Source organism: Cervus canadensis, chromosome 8, assembly GCF_019320065.1.
Source record: "Cervus canadensis isolate Bull #8, Minnesota chromosome 8, ASM1932006v1, whole genome shotgun sequence".
NCBI lineage: Eukaryota > Metazoa > Chordata > Mammalia > Artiodactyla > Cervidae > Cervus > Cervus canadensis.
The window spans coordinates 52,337,293-52,355,285 of NC_057393.1; the positions used below are offsets into that span (position 1 = coordinate 52,337,293).

General features: G+C 39.7%; 1 protein-coding gene across 7 annotated transcripts in view; it reads right to left on the reverse strand.

Annotated features, from left to right (window-relative positions):
* Nucleotides 1-17,993, reverse strand: part of NRG3 (neuregulin 3) — a 1,193,959-nt gene that overhangs the window by 504,361 nt on the left and 671,605 nt on the right. The gene's annotated exons all lie outside the window — the stretch shown is intronic.

Here is a 17,993-nt window from a genome sequence, read left to right on the forward strand (position 1 = left end):
ACTTTCAGCATCATAATTATTTCAAAATATTTTAAGTCCTTACTCCTCACAATTGAAATGTCTAATTTTCTTGTCATTTTTGCTTAGTGAAGTAGAAGGGTGATAAGGAGAAGTGGAACTTCTCAGGAAATAAAGGCATGGGAGGAGTTTTGGGGATAAAGACAATGAGTCTGAGTTTAGGAGTGTTGAGATGGAGCTACTGATGGAAAACCCTGGGAGAGTATCTAGAAAACCTGTGGGGCCAGAGCTTAACAGAGAGAAGGCTGAGATGAATCTTTAGATGCCATTCGAAACCAGGAAGTTAACTTGTGAGTATGCATAGAAGGTCACCAGGGAAAGTGTGTCAGGAGAGAAAACAAAGAATGAATACTTCATCATTCTGATTTTCATTCCACACAGAAAACTCTTCATTTGAAAGGTGGCCCAAGGATAACCAATAGATTATCACTAAGGTGACCACTGTCAGGATTTGACTGGGATAGCTCCAGTTTATGCTTGTCATTTCAACATCCTATCTGCATTCCAACATCCTATCCTCAGCATTTGACCTAGACAAGAGTGTCCTATTCAAATAAGAAAATCTGTGGTTTGAATTTAAGTGAGTAGGATATTTAATGAGTGGTTAAGAGCAGTGGCTCAGCTGGTAAACAATACGCCTGCAATGTGGGAGACCTGGGTTTGATCCCTGGGTTGGGAAGATGCCCTGGAGAAGTGAATGGCTAACCACTCCAGGATTCTGGCCTGGAGAATTCCATGGACTATAAAGTCCAAGGGGTTGCAAAGAGTCGGACACGACTGAGTGACTTTCACTTCACTTAAAAGCACTAAATACAGGTCTATGCAAACTTTCCAGCCTACCGGCCTTTGAGGAGCCTACACTTATGGTCTAAGTGAAAATCATACCTCAGATGCAGTCTTTGCCATGAATCTCGAACATATTACTTGGTATTCAATTTCAATGATTTGTTATTATCATCTTGGATACTGATTGCCTCTTTGGAGTAATTCAACCTATTTGGATTTTTGGTGTTTCAATACTATTTTTCAGCTTTTTAATTTTACTGCTGCTGTTTTGGGGTGATGATGTTTTAACTTCTATCATACATCCCTTTTGCTTTCACTTTCAAACTGAAGTCCCTAATAATTTTGGTGTCAGCAGAATAAAATTAATTTCACCAGAGGATGGTTATACATCTGTCTAATCTGACATACTTTGACTCCCCATAAGTAATGGCCAACCTGAAATTCTGATCTTCATGCCATGACTGGAAACAATGCATCCTATCTATGCTTAGTTTACAGTTTATAACATGTTAACATTTTAACTGACTCTATTTGAATGAATAGTACATTCACACAGGTTTCAGGGAAATATTGATTTCTTGTGGGAAAATACTCAAACTATTAAATGCCCATGAAACCCCTTAGGAACCCAATTTAAACCTTAGAGCATTTAATTACAAAGGCTTTTATTTAATTGGTTTCCAAAATAATGTTGTTGAGAAAATATACCATTAGAAAAAGCTATTGAATAGGCAAAGTACTATAATTTGACAATGTTTTCTCTAGTAAAGTCCTTTATCACAATTTAAGTTGGCTTTATCAGACCTTCTATTTTTTTTTTTTTTCCCTCTTAGCATGTGGTCAGAGAAACATAGTCAAAGAAACTAACCACTTATATATGTGCCTTTCTTCCTTTCAAAATAGAGTTATTTTCTGCACAGAGGAGAAACAAGCATAAATCTGGAACACATTGTAAGCCTAGCCCCAAATAGTTCACTTGTGGTTACTACCTGTTCTAGGATGACCTCATGGTCAGGGCCCAGCACAGCTTAAGACCATTACACAAGGTATCGTGACAGCACATTTTCCCCCTTTTATTCTCTTTTTCTTTCTCCTTAATAAATGGGACAGCATTGTTCTGAACATAATTTCTACCTCATGATTACATTTTGACATGAACAGTGGTCTTTACAGCCTATCTTACCTGCCCTGCTGTGTGTAACTGTACTGATAACCTCACAAAGGCACCAAAATTAGTCAAGAGACAGTACTACCTGAGTTGCTGGGTGAAAGCCCTGGGACCCGATCATGGCTTGAATCAAGGAAAGTACTTCACTGGGAATAGACATTATTCAGCATGGCAAACCCTTACTTAGAAGTTGAGCTTTACCTAAGACTCTATGTATGTGACTTGTTTGTTCTGGTTTCACTTCCTGGTTTGCAGATTAACATATACAACATTGTACAGATCATTTCCTCAAACCTGTCCCCCAAGCATACAAATTCTATGAAACTGGTGGGTTTTTCCAGACTTGACTTGTTGAGAAGACACAGGATTGACTGATAATATGGTTGAAAGTAGAAACAAAGGAGACACAGAGCAAGGAAGGGAGGGAAAGAAGGAAAGAGAATAAATTCCAATCAGACAGAGAATAGATCCATGCAGTGATAATTGTATTTCTCTGAAAACCATCGGGTCACATCTCTGTAAATATAGTAATCAATTGTTGTGTCGGTTAAGGTTCTGTGATTTCATGTAACAAAACCTCCTCTGGTAGATCCAAGCAAAAAGGAACTTGTTGGAAGAAAGTGTTTGGAAAGCAAGAAAGAAGAAAACTAGAGTCACTTGTCTTGAAAAAGAGAAATCAGTGTAAAGCTGGGGATACAGGCTGTAAGGTTTCTTGCACAGTCTTTTAGTAACAGATTATCTAAAGGAAATGAACCCCAACCACTAAATATCCTTATGGTATTCTTAAGAATTTAAATTGCAATGTGTCAGCATGGCTTCTTCCTACCTTTGGTTTCCTAACGACACCCTGGCCATAGAATGTAGAGCATCTAAATGCTCAGTGCCTCCAAAGATGCTCCAAAGTGAGAGTGAGAAAGGAATCCTCCACACTGAAAAGTCACTATAAAGGAGGTGCCCTTTACAGTCACCGCACTGTACCAAGCTTCACACTTCGCACTGTAGCGTCTCATGCCATCACCTCATCTTTTCCTCCCATCAGCTTTATCAAGCAGGTAGTAGCATCCTTGGGGCCTCCCTGGTGGCCTAGATCGTAAAGAATCTGCCTGCAATGCGGGAAACCTGGGTTCAATTCCTGAGTTGGAAAGATCCCCTGGAGAAGGGAATGGCAACCCACTCTAGCATTCTTGCCTGGAGAATTCTCTGGACAAAGGAGTCTAGTGGGTTGTAGTCCATGGGGTCACAAAGTGTTGGACACAATTGAGTGACTCCCACTTTCACTTTTCTTTGCACTAGTAGTATTCTCAAGCCAATACTAAGGAAAAGGAACTGCTACTGCTAAGACATGTCAATCATGTCCGACTCTGTGCAACTTCATAGATGGCAGCCCACCAGGCTCCCATCCCTGGGATTCTCCAGGCAAGAAAACTGGAGTGAGTTGCCATTTCCTTCTCCAATGCATGAAAGTGAAAAGTGAAAGTGAAGTCGCTCAGTCGTGTCCGACTCTTCGCGACCCCATGGACTGTAGCCTACCAGGCTCCTCCGTCCATGGGATTTCCCAGGCAAGAGTACTGGAGTGGGGTGCCATTGCCTTCTCCAAGGAAAAGGAAAACCAGGGAGATTAGCTGACTTGAATGAGTCAAGCAGAGCCCAGACTGGATCTTGGCATGGCTTCTGTCTTAATCTCATATGATCACTTGCTTGAAACTTCCTGTTTCCCAATTTGAGAGGAAAGTAGAACTCAACAGTTTTCTTATTCAGGGTTGATGTTAGGTTAGTGTGCATATTACAGTGATACCAGTTGTTAAGATAATGACATATTGGGTTGTCCAAAATGTTTGTTTGGATTTTTCTGTAACATCTCATGAAAACATCAGAACGAACTTTTTGGCCAACCCAGTACTTCCCGATCAGTTGGTAAACAGCCACAGGCTCTGAGGATGCCGATGACCACCACTCGGGCCTTTTCTCTAGGTCCTCAGATTTCCCCATTATTCAACTAAAGACTTAATACCTCATGTATCAGTGGACTTCAAGGATTCTGGCATCCTTCCTCATTAGTTGCTATCAGTTTCACCCCAAAATATTTTGAATTTTACCTCTGTTTCTATTTAAGTCCAGGGAAGAAGACAGTAGGGCTTTAAGTAGTGGGGCTTATATTCCAAAATTATCTGTGCAATATTTATAACAAATATAGCTAGGTCATTACTTTCACTAAAAACAATAATAATAAAAGCAGTTTACCTCTGGGCCCACAGGGTCTGTGCTTCACTGAATTTTCTTTCTTATTTAGCATTCCTCCTAATTTATTAGAAACGTTAATCCAGTCAGAGTGAATGTGTGTCTATGCCTAAGAAGAAATGTGATGTATGGTGGGGTAGAATTATCCTGTCCTCATTAGCTGGAATCCAGGAGGGGTCTGTAAGAGCCACTCACCAAGAAGACCATAGATCATAGGCAAGAGTGTCCCAGCAGACTCCAAGGTACTGTACTTCATTATTTTCCCAAACATGAGGGTGCTTGCTTTGTATTCGAGCTCCACTTTTCCATGTTATAATACATTCATTTAAATGCAGATTTTGCTTTTCTGCTTAACATCATCAGTCTATCAGACAGGCACCTGTGGGGAAATATAAATTAACCTACCTCTGTACATTAGTGGGAAACACTAAGCTTGCCACAATTATCAATTTGCCCTCAGGGTCACCTTGCTTTCTCTTTCACACGTTAAGAATGCTGTTCAGAAATGCACTATCGTGCCTTGCCATCTGAAGTGCTGTCCCTCTCATGAGGATAGCTTTGACTACACCACAGGCTGAAGAACTCATCAATAAACTCAGGGAAACATGTTATCCTTGGGGAAAGTACCACCTACAAATGTGCTGGTATCAGGGCCGTCCCTCCTGGTGTGAGCGACTGCTCTGTCTGGAAGGTTCTGGGCTAGCTCTTCTCAGCACAAAAACATTCGGCTGAGAACATGAAGCAGAACTCAGTGAGAACCTTATTAGAAGTCATCTGGTGGGTCATTCACAGGAGGCAGAGAGGGCTGGAAATTAGCCTTCTCTGAAAAGTGAACCAGCACATGTGCAGAGAACTAACATATGGATACTAACGGGAAAGGAGAGTGGTGGGATGAATTGGGAGGTTGGGATGGATATATATACAATATTGAGATGATGCATAAAATATATAACTATGAGAACCTACTGTACAGTATACGGAACTCTACTCAGCACTCTGTGATGACCTAAATGTGAAGGAAATCCAGAAAACAGGGGGTTGTGATTTAGTCGTTAAGTCGTGTCCAACTCATTGCGACTCCATGGACTGTAGCCTGCCAGGATCCTCTCTCCATGGGATTTTCCAGGCAAGAAAGCTGGAGTGGGTTGCTGTTTCCTTCTCCAGGGTATCTTCCTACCCCAGGGATCAAACTTGTGTCTCCTGCTTGGCAGGTAGATTTTTTACCACTGAGACACCTGGAAAGATATATGCATGCATGTATGTATGTATGTGATATATATATATATACATATATATATATATATATAATGTAGATAGGAGATATATGTATATGTACAGCTGATTCACTGTGTTATACATTAAAAACAAAACATTGTAAAGCTACTATACCTCAATAAAAAGTTACATAAGTAAAAATGAACCAAGTAAATTCATAGCTAAGAGCTTACTAGAGTGTTACATTAAAGGACTCAGGGAATCAGAACTAACATTAGCAAGTGCTAACCCTGATTTTATATTCTATAAACAGTATTTCAGTCCACACTTAAATTGGGAAGTAGGGATGCCATGTTTTCATTTAACAGATAAGGTCAAGGATTACATTACACATGGCCACTGGCCATACTGCCTGGTTCCTCTAAACTATGTCCCATTGCATTAATTCAAAAGCAAGAAGAGTCTGACAGCATACCAAAGCTTGACCACATGCCAATGAATGCATTCCTACCATCAGCAGTATTGCTGTATCTGAAGAGAGGTTGCTGTATCAACTGAGGTTTAATAAACCATGGAAGTAGAGAGCTCAAATTTTAAATCCTGGGTTTGGCACAGTATCTTTCCTGAAACCCTCAAACAAAGGATAGGTACCCTTGTTGGCCAGTCCTAGTGTATCCTAGAGTCTTCTATCACATACTCAACACTAATAAAATTATTTGCCTGAGAATCACCTTTCTGAATAGACAGAGAGCTCCATGGAAGTTTCTTCCATAATGTTTTGTTTGCCAAAATCCCCACACTTAGCCCAGTGCACATCACTTATCAAAATATTAAGTGAGTAGTCAATTTCCAACTCAGTCCATAGGAGAGGGAAACAGACAACCTGATGCAAATACCTTGACCTAGTAAATGTATCTCTAACAACACAGGTGGCTGCGTTAGATGTCACAGCTCCATAGAACTGGTTTCTCCTTCTTACTCTCTTAGCCCTAAATTCACGCTACCCAAGGTGCCACCTAATTATTGTGGGTGTGTCCCACTTAGGTTTTCTTCAGAGGCAAAGTGTGTAGACCTGCTACTGTAAATACTTTCTCTTCTTGGTGGTTTGATTTTTCAACTAAAGATAGCACCTGCGTATTAGTCACTCACTTGCCGCTTACACATGTGAAGATTTTGGAGTTAGTTCCATGGAATTTGAGGGCAATCACATGATGACATTAAAGTAAAAGTGAAAGTGAAATCGCTCAGTTGTGTCCAGCTCTTTGCGACCCCGTGGACTGTAGCTGACCAGGCTCCATGATGACATTACCAGACCTCTAAAGCAAAGACCCCGACCCAGAAATGCAGTGACCTACTCTGGTACCATAATTTGAGTGATCATCAATGGTCCTAGAATGGTATCTCTGCCACATGATGTGTAGGGGAATGTAGTTCACTCTAAGAAGAAAAGGCCTATTTCTAGAAAGTCAGAAGCAAAGCACTTAGAAATTTTCAGAACTTTCTTAAAGAGATACATAGTTGATGGTTTGTGAGACAATGCAGACAGCAATAATAGAGAACTTGGTCTCAGTTGCAGGCTTCTTTATTAGAATATTCAGAGGTTTTCTTTGATCAGTTGAATTTATCAACCCTCACCCCAATAGTATATTCCCTTACAATACCAAATTCCCTTCCTTCAGAAGAATCTATTAACTAGACTTTCCAAAGAGCCCCAAGCCAAGGACTGAGCCACATTGGTCTGTAGGTTTTGATCTTTCCTATCTGTTTGGTCCTATCTCTGAAGTACACCTCTCCTTCATCCTCTGTTGAAGTTCACAACTCTCTTTTTAAAAGAAAATAAGATATTTACACAATTTACACAATTTTCACATTTAAGCCTTTCCTTCTCTTCTCTTTCACTCAGAGATAACTAAGAACATCATCTTCAAAATCCATCAGGAGGTACTGGACATATATATATATATATACACATATATGTATATGTGTGTGTGTGTGATATATATATATATCTTGATTCATTCCTAGACTTTCTTCTAGGAGAAATGGGTAAGTTATAAAATGAAACTATTATCTCCTCTGAGACAAGCAGCACCTTTGAGTAACACCAGATACACCTTTAGTGACTCCAGAAAATCATTTAATCACATATTCATCTCAACGTCTCAAGCAAATCATATTGGAAGACAAAATAATGAAAACTCTGGAACAAAATCTACATTTTAGGTAGATTGGATTTTTTTGTAAATGAATTTATTTCTTTTAATTGCAGGCTAATTACAATAGATTGGATATTTTTAAGATGTATCTTTCACAGACTAAGCCAAGAATTGTCTGATTTAGAGGATCTGAAGAATTCTAGAGGAAAGCAGTTTCTTTGTACACAACTTTGTATAATAAATACAATTCATGAGATTTTACAAGTCACAAAGTCATTTTAGAATTTTGTCATTAAATTCCACACTAGTTGTGTCAAATAAGGCAAGACTGATATTATGGCCACATAGAATAAGTGAGAAAACTGAGGAACAAAGAAATATGTGCCTCTTCCAAAGTCATCATCAAACAATAAGCAGAAGACCTAAATAGATATTTCTCCAAAGAAGACATACAGATGGCTAACAGGCACATGAAAAGATGCTCAGTGTCACTCAGTATTAGTACTGAGCATCTTAGTGATACTAGAAATGCATATTAAAACTACAATGAGATGTCAGCTCAGACTGGTCAGAAAAGCCATCACCAAAATGTCTACAAATAATAAATGCTAGAAAGGGTGTGGAGAAAAGGGAATCCTCCCACATGATTGGTGGAAATGTAAATTGATGCAGTCACTGTGGAAAACATTATGGAAGTTGCTTAAAAAACTAAAGAGAGAGCTACTATATAACCTAGCAATCCCATTCCTGGGCATATAACCTAAAAAGATGAAAACTCCAATTTGAAAGGATACATGCACTCAAATGTTCATAACAGAATGATTCATAATAGCCAAGACATGGAAGCAACCTAAACATCAGTCAACAGATGAATGGATAAAGAACATATGAGATTATATATTTATATATCTGCACATGTGCACCAACACATGCACACACACACACACTCATGCCCAAGAACGATGGACTATTACTCAGTCATAAAAAGGAAAGAAACATTGCCATTTGCAGTAGTATGGATGAATTTAAATATTATCATATTGAGTGAAGTGTGTCAGACAAACAAATATGATGTTTTTTGCATGTGAAATCTAAAAAGAATACATAAATGAACTTATTTACAAAACAGAAACAGATTCACAGAAGTAAAAAGCAAATTTATGGTTATCAAAGGAGAGGGGATAAATTAGGAGTATGGGATTAAAATATACACACCACTATAAACAACAAGGTTTTACTGTATAGAACAGGGCACCCAGAGACGCCAAAAAAATGGGCTTCCCTGATAGCTCAGTTGGTAAAGAATCTGCCTGCAATGCAAGAGACCCCGGTTCAATTCCTGGGTCAGGAAGATCTGCTCGAGAAGGGATAGGCTACCCACTCCAGTATTCTTGGGCTTCCCTGGTAGCTCAATTAGTAAAGAATCTGCCTGCAATGCAGGAGACCTGGGTTTGATCCCTAGGTAGGGAATATCCCCTGGAGAAGGAAAAGGCTACCCACTCCAGTATTCTGGCCTGGAGAATCCAATGAACTGTATAGTGCCTGGGTCGCAGAGTCAGACACCACTGAGCGACTTTCACTTTAGGACTTCCCTGTAGCTCAAATGGTAAAGACTCTGCTGGTGATGCAGGAGATCAGGGTTCAATCCCTGGGTCTGGAAGATCCTCTGGAGACGGCAATCCACTCCAGTATTCTTGCTTGGAGAATTCCATGGACAGAGAACCCTGGTGGGCTATAATCCGTGGGGTCACAAAGAGTCAGACACAACTGAGCGACTAACACACATACACACACACACGGAACTATATTCAGTATCTTTAGTAACCTACAGTGGAAAATAATCTGAATGTTATACATATATGTATGTGTGTGTGTGTGTGTGTGTGTATACACACACATGTATATAAAACTGAATCATTTTGCTATACACCTGAAACTAGTAAAATATTGTAAGTCAATTATACTTCAATTTAAAATAAAATGTAGATCACTGGAGATTGAAAACCAGGTTTTCTGACTTTGATTCTAGTATTCTTGATAAAACAGAAACATAATTACTTTTTATTATAACATTTTCATTGAAACATCATAAAGAACAAATATTTATTATAAGAATGAATGAATTTTCAGCCAATCCATCTTTATTTATGTGCCTAGAACCAGAGGGTATGAAAAGAAAGTACTTAGTCCTTACAACAAAACCTTTTACAATTTAGCCAAGGGTTAATACAAACACCAAGAGAAACTGGAAAGTTGTGCTGCTAAGTTGATTTTTCTCAAGAGTCTGTATTATCAGAGCAAGTAAAGGACACTGCTGACCTGAACAGGTTCATGTAATCGTGCCAGTCAAACATAAACACCTAGTACATGAGAAACAAGATTCCAGAACACAGTAAGCTCACAATTAAGCCTTGTAGATTGCTGACAAAACAGGGGAAATAAAACTGAAGAAAGCTATCTACACTATGTCTACTTCCAGCAAGGTATTTTTTGACATGTACTTTTTGACATTGTCTTCCAAATGGAGAAAACCTCTCCTTCAGCTATCACCTAAGATATTGGCTGTCTCCAAATTTCACTCATTCATTTCTTCATTCAGTCCTTCAGCAATCATTTACTGGTTGCCTATTATGTACCAGGCACTGTTTGAATACAGTAGTGAAGGAAGCACAATCCCTGTCTCCATCAAGTTTATAATTTGATGGAGAGAGATAGCCAATACATATATCAATGATTATACATGCAAAATAAAAAGTCATAATATTTGTGGAGTAACATAAGCAAGAAATAAGGCTATGGAGTCCTATGCCGGTTGGGGAACTGATAGCTTTCAAAATGCCAAAATTAAATGTGTTGGAAAAAAACAACATTTGAGCAAAGATCTGAAGGAAGGAATAGAGTAAGAGGTGCAGCTTTCAAGGAAAATAATATTCTAAGTAGAAGAAAGAGCCTTTGCAAAGGCTGTCCATGGCTCACTGGAAGAGGAGAAGGAAGGTGGACTCTCTGAAGAAAAGGAGTCAGGTATCCAAAGAGGAGATGAAAGCACATGAGGGAGGAGCTAGCAGATCACAAGACCTGGTGTACCTTGAAAGGACACTGGCTTTTTTAACTTGAGTAATATCGGGAGCCCTTGGGAGTTTTTGAGCAGGGGAGTAAGGTAATCTAACTTGTTTTCATTTGTGGCTGTGCTGAAACTATACTAAACCAGGACAATGGTAGAAGCAGCAAGGGTGTAGCACTAGGTAAATGCACAGTCCAGAGAAGAGATAATGGTATAATGATGAATAAATCTCTGGTCTACTTCTTGCTCTCCATTGGCTGTGCTTGAACAATCCCACTCATTTCATCTTGTTACTTCACACATCTTCCATGTCCTGATCACTTTCAAATCTATCTCTGATTTAAACACCTCTCAACAGCTCTATATATTTTACAACAGCCAAGATAGCTACCCCGAACCATAACATGTTGATGCTAAACATATTCTCACCTTAATATATTCAGAATCCTTTGTATCTTCATGACATCTTACAACCAATTATGTGCCTCGAAATCTAAACTTTATTCCACTGTTTCAGTTTCAGTTCAGTCACTCAGTCGTGTCTGACTCCTTGAGACCCTATGAATCTCAGCATGCCAGGCCTCCCTGTCCATCACACACTCCCGGAGTTTACCCAGACTCATGTCCATTGAGTCAGTGATGCCATCCAACCATCTCATTCTCTGTTGTTCCCTTCTCCTACTGCCCTCAATCTTTTCCAAAATCAGGGTCTTTTCAAATGAGTCAGTTCTTTGCATCAGGTGGCAAAAATATTCCAGTTTCAGCTTCAACATCTGTCCTTCCGATGAACACCCAGGACTGATCTCCTTTAGGATGGACTGGTTGGATTTCCTTGCAGTCCAAGGGACTCTCAAGAGTCTTCTCCAACACCACAGTTCAAAAGCATAAATTCCTTGGCACTCAGCTTTCCTCACAGTCCAACTCTCACATCCACACATGACCACTGGAAAAACCATAGCCTTGACTAGATGAACCTTTGTTGGCAAAGTAATGTCTCTGCTTTTTAATATGCTACCTAGGTTGGTCATAACTTTCCTTCCAAGGAGTAAGCGTCTCTTAATTTCATGACTGCAATCACCATCTGCAGTGATTTTGGAGCCCCAAAAAATAAAGTCTGACACTGCTTCCACTGTTTCCCCACCTATTTACCATGAAGTGATGGGACTGGATGCCATGATCTTAGTTTTCTGAATGTTGAGCTTTAAGCCAACTTTTTCACTCTCTCTTTCACTTTCATCAAGAGGCTTTAGTTCCTCTTCACTTTCTGCCATAAGGGTGGTGTCTTCTGCATATCTGAGGTATTGATATTTCTCCCAGCAATCTTGATTCCAGCTTGTACTTCATCCAGCCCAGCATTTCTCATAATGTACTCTGCATATAAGTTAAATAAGCAGGGTGACAATATACAGCCTTGATGTACTCCTTTTCCTATTTGGAACCAGTCTGTCATTCCATGTCCAGTTCTAAATGTTGCTTCTTGACCTGCATACAGGTTTCTCGAGAGGCATGTCAGGTGGTCTGGTATTCCCATCTCTTTCAGAATTTTCCACAGTTTATTGTGATCCACACAGTCAAAGGCTTTGACATAGTCAATAAAGCAGAAAGAGATGTTTTTCTGAAACTCTCTTATTTTTTCAATGATCCAGCAGATGTTGGCAATTTGATCTCTGGTTCCTCTGCCTGTTCTAAAACCGGCTTGAACATTTGGAAGTTCATGGTTCACGTATTGCTGAAGCCTGACTTGGAGAATTTTGAGCATTACTTTACTAGCATATGAGATGAGTGTGATTGTGCAGTGTTTGAGCATTTTTTGGCATTGCCTTTCTTTGGGATTGGAATGAAAACTGACCTTTTCCAGTCCTGTGGCCACTGCTGAGTTTTCCAAATTTGCTGGCATATTGAATGCAGCACTTTCACAGCCTCATCTTTCAGGATTTGAAATGGCGCAACTGGAATTCCATCACCTCCACTAGCTTTGTTCATAGTGATGCTTTCCTAGGCCCATTTGACTTCACATTCCAGGATGTCTGCCTCTAGGTGAGCTATCACACCATCATGATTTCCTGGGTCATGAAGATCTTTTTTGCACAGTTCTTCTGTGTATTCTTGCCACCTCTTCTTAATATCTTCTGCTTCTGTTAGGTCCATACAATTTCTGTCCTTTATTGAGGCCATCTTTGCATGAAATGTTCCCTTGGTATCTCTAATTTTCTGGAGGAGGTCTCTAGTCTTTCCTATTCTATTGTTTTCCTGTATTTCTTTGCACTGATCACTTAGGAAGGCTTTCTTATCTCTCCTTGCTATTCTTTGGAACTCTACTCCTCAACAAATAACCATCTACCATTTCTATACCTTTAAACTTCTTACCATATTATTCCTATTACTGCTGCCTCAGTTTAGAACATTCTCATATTTTTCCAGAGGTACAAACATAAGGTCATTCTCACTGTTCATAGGTACATTGGATCCATGTAAATACACAGATCCCAAAGTTCAGCCCAGGCCCACAAAAAAACAAACTATTCCTACCTAAGGTCGCACAGTAATCATTTACAATAGACACATACTTTCCTCTAGCATTTCCCTTATTGCAAGGGAACACACATTCTGAAGTCCCAATGAAAGGATTGTAGCACATTAGATGCAAATAGGAAAGTGCTATCTTATGTTTATATGAACAATGCACTATAGTAGACCAAGGACAATTGAAACTATTGAAATAATTCAAGCTGGAAAAAGCTAGCATTAACCATAGGCAGGAAAAGTTAAAATGGAGGAAAATGGATGGATTCAATGAGTTTTAAAGAGGTAGGTTCAGGTTGGTTTGACACTTTCAGCCCTATTTGTGTATACTTTTTGAGGTCATTTGTTTTAGCTTTATACTTACAATAAAGGTTCTTTGAGATCTGAGAGCTAATTAAGCGAGACATTTTCTGTCCTTCATTTTATTTAATCTTAAAAACAAGAAACAAAAAACAAACAAACAAACAAACAAAAAAACCCTTGTTAGAGTATCACCAATTCCCAGCTGGGAAAGCTGAGGCTTAGCCTGTGTGTCACAGAGTAAAACTTTACTGCAGGTTTGTCAGACACCAAAAACCTATGTGTGGGCCCTGTGCATAATCTTAAAGATAAGTTGAATTAAACTGTCATGGGTGAATTTATTACTCATAAGTGTCTAATAAATATTTCAAATATGTCATCAACTCACAAATTCATCACCTTATATGATTTCCTGAAGAGTAAGGAAACAAGCTGAAACTCTAATATTTTGGCCACCTGATGCAAAGAACTGACTCATTTGAAAATGATTTCCCTGATGCTGGGAAAGATTGAAGGTGGGAGAAGAAGGGGATGACAGAGGATGAGATGGTTGGATGACATCACTGACTCAATGGACATGAGTGTGAGTAAACTCCAGGATTTGGTGATGGACAGGGAGGCCTGGTGTGCTGCAGTCCAAGGGGTCGCAAAGAGTTGGACATGACTGAGCGAATGAAATGAACTGAACTGAAGGAAAATGAGTAATAGGGATCTTTTCTATTCTCCTACTTCTTATTTAGAGAACACTGTAGAAAACATTTATATTTAAGAAAGCAATGATTCTAATGAAGAAATCAAATCATTCAAAATGTGTTCTTCCTAAAAATCATATGTAAAATGAGAAGTGAAATTGCTCAATCATGTGCAACTCTTTGCGATCCCATGGACTGTAGCCTACCAGGCTCCTCCAACCATGGAATTTTCCAGGCCAGAGTACTGGAGTGGGTTGCCATTTCCTTCTCCAGGGGATCTTATCGACACAGGGTTTGAACCCATGTCTCCCGCATTGCAGGCAGACGCTTTACCCTTCAAGCCACCAGGGAAGCCCATATGTAAAACGATAAGCCCTAAATAGCAAGACAAGGTCAAGAACATGTGAAGAAATGAAGGAGCAGATTGCTAATTATCATTTTTATTATCATCTTGGAAAGAAGGAAGGTTTGTTTTTAATTGCTTTGGTAGGCAGTCATAGCAAATGAACCTGAAAAATGCATTATTCCTTCTCCAGAACTGTTTGCTGTCTCAATTTCCCCTTTGAAAGCATCAACCAAACCTCTTTTAACTGTTTGTAAAAACAAAATCATACTGAGTTACAGCTCAGCTTTGTAGGAAGTTAATAAGGTTGGCTCTTTGCCTCAATTGGTAAGGGATTTTCCCAAGAAGAGAATCATTTTCCAGTTGAATTCAATGCTCTTGCTATATGACCACTGTGCAAAGAATATATTCACAGCATTGCATTCAAACATCACTAGGTTGGGGCCTTCTCCCTTTCAGAAAGTCACTGTCTTTCTTTTGAGAACCATTACCATCTACTGGTATTTCCATTTGCAGGGAAGAAAAATTTGCCACAATGAAACCAAGAAGGACCCTGTGGGGCTCCTGGGCAGGAAAGCCTTTTTGTCCCCCTAGTTCCTGCTTTTTGTAGGCAAGACTCCAGCCTCCATGACCTGCTCTGAATTCCAAAGGGCAGATTCAAACTGTTGCTAATTAGGGAAGGAGTAGCTAAGAAGCTACCTGAGGTGAGGTTAAAGGGACCACAGAAGCTCATCAACACTAGGAGACAGACCACTTGAGACAAAAAACATACTCTCATCTTGTCAGCAGCCCCACCTTTGAACTATTGCTATAAAGTGAGTGAAAGTTGCTCAGTCTTGTCCAACTCTTTGTGACCCCATGGACTGTACAGTCCATGGAATTCTCTAGGCCAGAATGGGTAGCCTTTCCCTTCTCCAGGGGATTGCTATAAAACTCCTCATCACATCCTCCTGGGTTGGGACACACTGCTTTCCAGAGCAGGAGCCCACTGTGTCCCACTTTGCCTGATAATGAAAGGAAGCTATTCTTTTTAACTCCACCCCAAACTCTGAGATTCAGTTTGGTCTACAGTGCGTGAGATGTTGGCATCAATAGTAATGCCTCTTTGGCATGAGGAAGAAACAGAAGACTCAGGAGTTTTTATCTTTTCACCTCCTCCTTAATTGCCTTAAAGAATTAAGACAGAGGAGCCATTCCAGGAAAGAAAAGTATCACCTGAGTTATTATAGCATAATATGAACTAGATGTGGGAGACAGGGAGGAACATAACCACCTCTGTTAAAACTTCTCTCTGTGTCCCATTGTTCCTACATGGCCCAGCAAACATTTGTTAAGCAAATGTTGGGTCTTTTTTCACCTTCCTGTGAATTACTTTCTTTCTCTATGAAGTTGAGTCCCTTGTGGCTCAGCTGGTAAAGAATCTGCCTGCAATGTAGGAGACCTGAGTTCAATCCCTGGGTTAGGAAGATCCCCTGGAGAAGGAAAAGGCTACCCACTCTGGCAACTGGACTGGAGAATTCCATGGACTACAGTCCATGGGGTCGCAAAGAGTCTGACACAACTGAGTGACTTTCACTTCACTTTCACTTTCTATGAAGCTGCAGACCTTTCCTCCTCCTTCAAATCCAGTATAACATATATACCTCATTTTGCCTGTTTTTGGAATTCCCCCATGCTTATGTGTATCCCCTGTATGTACTTATTTTTTTCTCTTATCAGCCTGTTTTATGTTATTTTAGTTATTCAACCAGCCAAAAGAAATAGGAGGAGAAGGGGGGGAATTCTCACTTTCCAAACACATTTCAAGTGGGTTTTAATTTTCCCATTAGTCACTGTGTTCCCATCAATCCTGAGCAGTGGGCTGCTTTCCTCACTTTTGCTGATGCCCTGGACCCTTGTCTAGAGTCTTCCTGCTGCTGCTGCTGCCGAGTCACTTCAGTCGTGTCCGACTCTGTGCGACCCCATAGACAGCAGCCCAGCAGGCTCCGCCGTCCATGGGATTTTCCAGGTAAGAGTACTGGAGTGGGTTGCCATTGCCTTCTCCACTAGAGTCCTCCAGTTTTCCCCAGACTGAGTTGTGGTTCGGAAATGAACTATCCCCACCTTATGGCATAACATTCTGTGAATGTCTTGAACCTTAATGTCTTACAGGTTTTTATTGAAAGTTGTTCTCTAATTTTTTCGTACACATATTTTCCTTAAGAACTCAAACAGTGTTATATGGGTAACTGAGCTGAGACAATTTTAAGTGAAAGGCAACAGTCAGTTCTGGAAACTATTCTTTATTGAGAATAAAAAACTGATCATGAGTCAAACCTCTGTGAATGACTCTTCCCTCTTGGGAACACCCTTTTTTTCCTCAGCCATTTGTCAATTCAAGTAAGTCTGTCTCCTACCCATGAGAGAATCATAAAGGTGAAGGGCACTTTTAAAGTTATGGATTTCATCCATCCACTAATGGTAAATCCCCATTGAGGCAAGAAATAGATGGGTCCCAGGATGAGCAGCTGGAGTTGTTCCCTACGGACAGATACTCCAAAATAGCAGGAGCAAGAGAAGAGCTGAGCCCTATACAGGTAAGAGATTAAAAAATCACATATTCCTCATTCTCAAAGTCAAGGAGACCTTCTCAGACCACACATGAGCAAAAAGTTACCTTAGAGGTCAAAAAAGGGCAGGGTGCCAGCCATAGCAGGTGATGTCAACCTATCCATAGCTCTCTTCACTAGAACCCACCTGGTTGAGATATGCACATACACATAGGATGACCCTGAGATAAATTAAGTACAGACTCAGAACCAAGCCAAGATGCCTTCTCTAACTTTCACATACTGTTCCTGCCCATGAGCTTATAGCAAAGAGATGGTAAAAGAAGATATATTCTGCCCTTTTCTTTTTCTCAAGTCTTATTAGTGCAGTACAACTAAAAAGAAAAATCAACACAAAGTGAGAAAAAGAATCACTGATTTATTTCACCTTAAAAATAGAATTTTAAACCTCATTCTGTTCATGTGTAGGCACCACACCAAAATGTAAGCTTAGTGATATACTAAGCTCTTATAAATAAGATTGTTATTTTGACTTTTGTTTGTGTGTCCATTTTGCCTTTCAAGGCTTAAGAGGAAAAACATGATTGCCCCAAAATGATTTGCAAGGGCTAATGGGAAGAATGGGAAGATCCCCCTTGCATTTGATGTTAATTATTTGCCCCATATAATAATACACTGGGTGAGATATTCATTCAAACAAATTAGGAGAAAGTCGGTACTGTTACCTAGTGACTTGTGTTCAGCCCCAATCTGTTAGCTGGTCCCATATCTGAGAGAGAAAGCAACCTTTATCTAGAGCCTGAGGAAAAAGAAATACCAAAGCTAATGTGACAGAATGCTTCATAAATTTAGATTTCATACATGAAAATTAATGCATTCTATTTGATGTTATTTGGCACCTCGTACTAAAAATCCTTAAAAATAAAAAGCAACAAAAACATAAA